This window comes from Phascolarctos cinereus, unplaced genomic scaffold (assembly GCF_003287225.1).
Source record: "Phascolarctos cinereus isolate Bilbo 61053 unplaced genomic scaffold, phaCin_HiC Scaffold_7;HRSCAF=346, whole genome shotgun sequence".
NCBI classification, from domain to species: domain Eukaryota; kingdom Metazoa; phylum Chordata; class Mammalia; order Diprotodontia; family Phascolarctidae; genus Phascolarctos; species Phascolarctos cinereus.
Genome location: NW_027556180.1, coordinates 94,752,383 through 94,757,607, shown reverse-complemented (window position 1 = coordinate 94,757,607; position 5,225 = coordinate 94,752,383). Strand labels below are relative to the sequence as shown.

General features: G+C 38.9%; 1 pseudogene; it reads left to right on the top strand.

Moving 5' to 3' along the window:
• The first annotated feature begins 1,515 nt into the window (after positions 1 to 1,515).
• Positions 1,516 to 1,993, top strand: LOC110196765 (histone H3.3A-like; annotated as a pseudogene).
• Positions 1,994 to 5,225: the final 3,232 nt, after the last annotated feature.

Here is a 5,225-nt window from a genome sequence, read left to right as displayed (position 1 = left end):
TGTCCCCAGTAAACCCTCATGTTAGGTGGTCTGATAGGTTCATCAATATTTTCAGTTGACTCTAAGACAGAAATAGAATGCAGGAGAAAGGGTTTGAAGAACATTCATCCTTTAGAGCCAGAATACAGATGATGATCTACCAAGTGCTTCTGAAAAAGAGCAGTCAGATATATTGGAGGATTCACAGACTCCTTCCCTTTATCCCATCCCTTCTGTTCTCCTCTTGGAGCTTGCCTCCTTTAATCATTTGTTCTCTCTCTCTTTTATCTTCTATCCCCCTTTATCTCTATCACTTCTGAATATCAGTTACTAGAGGGGAAAAATATAAGATTGTGGATTTTACAGATAAAAAAGGACCTTAGAGATCAGCTAGTCCAAAAGCCTCATTTCAAAATCAAGATCTTAAAAGGCTCAGAAATATGTTGTGACCAGACAAAGGTTACACAAGTAGTAAGTAGTGCCACACATTATACTCTTTTGGTAAATCCTTTCCTCTTTTTTTTTTTTGGTCATTCTCATAGAGAAAGATTATTATACTGTAAAGAATCCGGGATTTAAGGCCCAGGGGACAATAATACTTATTGAGATCTATTGGAATAAGTCGGTGCCTATGTTAATTAAGATTTTTATTTTTCACTCATTTCAGTGGTGTCTCACTCTTCATGACCCTATTCAGAGTTTTCTTGGCAAAGATGCTGGAGTGATTTGCTATTTCCTTCTCCAGCTCATTTTACAGATGAGGAAATTAAGCCAAATAGGGTTAAGTGACTTGCTCACGGTCACACAGCTAATAAGTAATCTGAGGCCAGATTTGAGTCTTCATGACTCCAGGCCTGGCACTTCATCAGCTGCACCACCTAGCTGACATTAATTTATGTCACATAATCCTAACTAGTGAATCTTCTCATTTTGATGTGAAGAAACTCTGAGGACCAGGGTGACTAAGTGAAAATTACACAGGGTCACAGAGTCAGTAAGTATCAGAGGCCAGAATTGAGACTAGATCTTTTCTTTGTCTCACACCTTGCAAAAGTCATCCTCTTTGCTTATGCCACTGATTTCACCCCTTGCCGAATTATCTGCAAGAATGCCTGTGCAGGCTCGTTCCAGACACCTTCAAACATGCCTTCTTGAATCTCCTAGTTTTAGAGCAAAAACTTCACACTAGGTTCTATCATACCCTCAAACTACCTTAAACTTTTTCTCACTTTCACAGTCAAACTTCGTTTAGCTTCCAAGGACCTCAGTATTAAGTGACTTGCCCAGGGTCACACAGCTAGTAAGTGTCAAGAGTTTGGTCTGAGGACAGATTTGAACTCAGGTCCTCCTGACTTCAGGGCCGGTGTTCTATCCACTGCACCATTAGTTGGAATTATTTTGCTAGGTGATCTTGTGGCTATTGCTTCCTTAATAATTTATAGCGGGAGGAAAGATAATTGATGGAAAAATGAAGTGGAATTGTGTTCACAGCCGCCGCCACCGCAGCTCTCCTGCCCGAGGGCTGTCTCTCTCTCTCTCTCCCAGCCCAGACCGAAAGAGAAGGGGGGTGTGTATAAGGAGAAGTTTCCAGGAACATGGCTCGTACCAAGCAAACTGCCCGTAAAATCCACCGGTGGTAAATCCCCCAGCTACTAAAGCCACTCGCAAGGGTGCCCTCCCTACTGGAGGGATCAAGACATCTCATCGCCACAGGCTAGGTACTGTGGCTCTCCTTGAAATCAGACGTTAAGAGAAGTCCTCCGAACTCCGGAGTCGTAAACTTCCTTTCCAGCGGCTGGTGCGTGTACTTGCTCGGGACTTCAAAACAGATGCACTTCCAGAGTGCAGCAATTGGTGCTTTCCGGGAAACAGGTGAAGTCTGTCTGGTTGGCGTGTTTGAGGACACTAACCTATGTGCTATCCACACCCAACGTGTCAAAATCATGCCAAAAGTGTCACAATCATGCCAAAAGATATCCAGCTAGCACGCCAAATACTTGGAGAACGTGCTTAAATTCCACTATGATGGGAAGCATTCTTCATTCTCAAAACATTCTTTTTCCTGTTATTGGTATTCCTGAATGTTAGGTATCGAGAGAGAGAGAGAGAGAGAGAGAGAGACAGATAGATGGATATTTTTTTCCCATGGGGTCAAAAGGTACCTAAGCATATGATTGCCAATGGAAAAATAGGGGACAGAATCAGGTATTGGCAAGTTTTGTTTTGTTTTGTTTTGTTTTTTCCATTTTCATTTGTGTGTGAATTTTCAATAGAAATGCTAGGACATAAAACATTAATGAGGTTAAAAAAATGTTTCCCTGAACAAGTTTCAACAATTCAACTTTATAACAATTATAAACAAACATGTTAAATTTTTCTGGACAATACCAGCACTTGGATTTTTTTAGAAAGTAAATTTCTTATTGACGGCACAAAAAAAAAGTGTAGTATAATTAATATGGACCACCTTCACCAATCCATGGCAGTTCCTGGACTTTCATTGAAATTTACTGGAAGTGTTTTCCGCCTTCCTAGAGATAGGATTTCCATGCCTTTCAAGCTGAAAATTAATTGATCAAGTAAAGGAATCTTTGATAAGGTGGTAACTGGTAAAAGCAAAAAACAAAAACAGAAACAAACCAGATTTTTAGAATTCTACCTCTCATATTACAAGCATTTTAACATTGATCTAAAGGCAATAAAGGGAGAATTATAGACTCTTAAAAGAGACCTTAGGGCTGCTAGGTGGTATAGTGAATAGAGCACTGGACTTGTAACCTGGTAGATACTTGCCAGCTGTGTGACCCTGGACAAGTCAGTTCTGTTTGTCTCAGTTACTCATCTGTAAAATAATCTGAGAAGGAAATGGAAGACCACTCCAGTATCTTTGCCAAAAAAAAAAAAAGCCCAGAAGGGATCTCAAAGAGTTGGACACAACTCGACAACAACAACAAGATAGTTAAGAGATCATATTGGCTGAATGTCTCCATTTACAGATCAGCAGAGATCAAAAAGGTTAAAGCATCTACCTCAGGTCATAGAGCTGGTGTGGCAGAGCTAAGATTAGAAGTGGGTGTCAGTATAGCACAGTGGAAAGAGCAGTACATGTCAGGTCCTTGATTTGAATTCTAGCTTCCTCACTTTACAACGTGTGTAACCTATGGCAAGTCATTTAACTTTTCCAGGGATCAATTGTATGAGCCATAAAATGAGTTAGGTGACCTCTGAGGGCTGAGGGCTGAGGGCTGGGTGCCTTTAGGCAGAAATACGTGAAAACACCATACTCACTCCCTACCTTAGTTGGCCTATTGTCTAACATGGAAGAATAACTCTCTTAGTTGGAATTTCAAGTCAGATAGGAGGGGAAGGCAGAAGTAAGGAAATACTCTCATGTGAATAAGCCTTTGTTGTAAAAGGCACTGTGTTATAGTATCAACTACATTATTGTTCTTGAAGCCAGGAACGTCTGTCTCCAAAATCTCCTGGCTACATGACCCTGAAAAAGTCCCTTAAACCTATGCCTCCAAGTTACACTGGAAAAGGGTATTTCCTTACCTAGGATTGTCTCATGCCATTGAAATAGGCCTTCTCCTTTCTGAGTTTTTCATCAGTTATACTCTGTATGAGCTCTACTTTTCTTCTGAATAAGAAAAATCCTATTTCTATTTTGAAGTTACCCTTATCTTTACATAGGGAAGTTCCTTATTCTGATTGCATAGATTCAGTCACACCATGTATTACAATATGTCCCCTCAAAAGATAAATCAAGTTCACCTCCAATTTTCTCTCCCTCAGCCCCCAAGTAACAGAGATCTCAACAACAACCACCTGAAGGCAGTTTGCTGGTATTGTGGTCTAAACAAGTTTGTGTAGATCTCATAGACTATTAATACTAAGCCCTTTACCCACACTGGTCTCATTTAAGGGTCCACTATCCTTTATGTGTATTTGTACTTGGATCTTCCACCTGCAAAAAATTCAAATGGAAAACAGGCTGAGCTGATCTACTACTCAGTGGTCCTATTTTCATTTTTTTTTTCCATTTGTACTGACAAAACTGCCTTTCCTGACCAGCTGAGGAATTCAGTTGCTTTTTCAGTCACACTTATTCTTGGTCTAAAGTGAATTGAAAATCTAATTGATCCCCTTACCCTCACCTATGTATGCTTTTTGGTGAAGAAGGAATAAACAGAATAAACTGCCAATATGCAGGGTTGAAAATATTGGCACAAACTCCTAGAATTAGAACGCTACATTCCTCGTACTCTTTCTTAATGTGAAGACCTGTTGACATTTCCAGTGAAAGAGTCTGTCTTGCACACTCCCAATCACTTTCATAATTGCTGTGAGTTGGAAGAACTAAAATGGTTTCTCAAAGATGGTGTTGAGATCCTTTGTCTTCAAATTTGATAACCATTCTTCTAACAATATCTTGTGGGTATATGATTCCAAGTAGCAAAGTGGGGATTTTTCTGACTGACACAGCACATAATAGTTCCAATGCAGCATTACATTGTCTGTATGAGATCTGTGAATATCACAGAACTCACAACACAGAAAAGCTTTACATATAAAGGGAAGATTTGCTGGGTTTCCCTTGATACTGTGAGTGCCTCTTAAACCTGCCATTCTGTAAAACTTCAGTTGTTTCCTGGTTATTCTCTTATAAAAGTTTTTGATCCTCTTACAATTATGGTGGGGAAAAAGAACTGGGATTAAGAGCTTAAAATACTATTCACTTTAGATTTTGCAAAGGACTTAGGCTCCTAAACATGAAAGTAATATTAGTAAAAAAAATAGCATTTTCTTTCCTGAAATAGTGAATGGATGATAGAATGTGTTATTTAAAATAATAATAATAATTTCTGATTCATATTAAAGGTAGACTTCAGTTTCATCTAACATGAGCGATATCTGCTTCCTCTTACCTGATTGCATATGCAAGTAGGATAATGTTCTGTCCATGAAATCATATTTAATGAGCATGGCTTTTTCCTGCTTAGCAGTCATTCACATAATTTGCCCAAGATTCAATAAATATCATAGATGGTAATTCTATCTACTAACTAAAAAAATAAGATTCACTTATGGGTAGGTTACAGACATTTGAGTTTCATTGTGTATCCTACCGGAATGTATTTTATTCCAGCTGTGCAATGGAATATGAGAAAACAATTTATGTCACAGATAAAATGGAATGGATCATGTTTTCTTGGTTGTCTTTACAATCTCATAAGATTTATAAC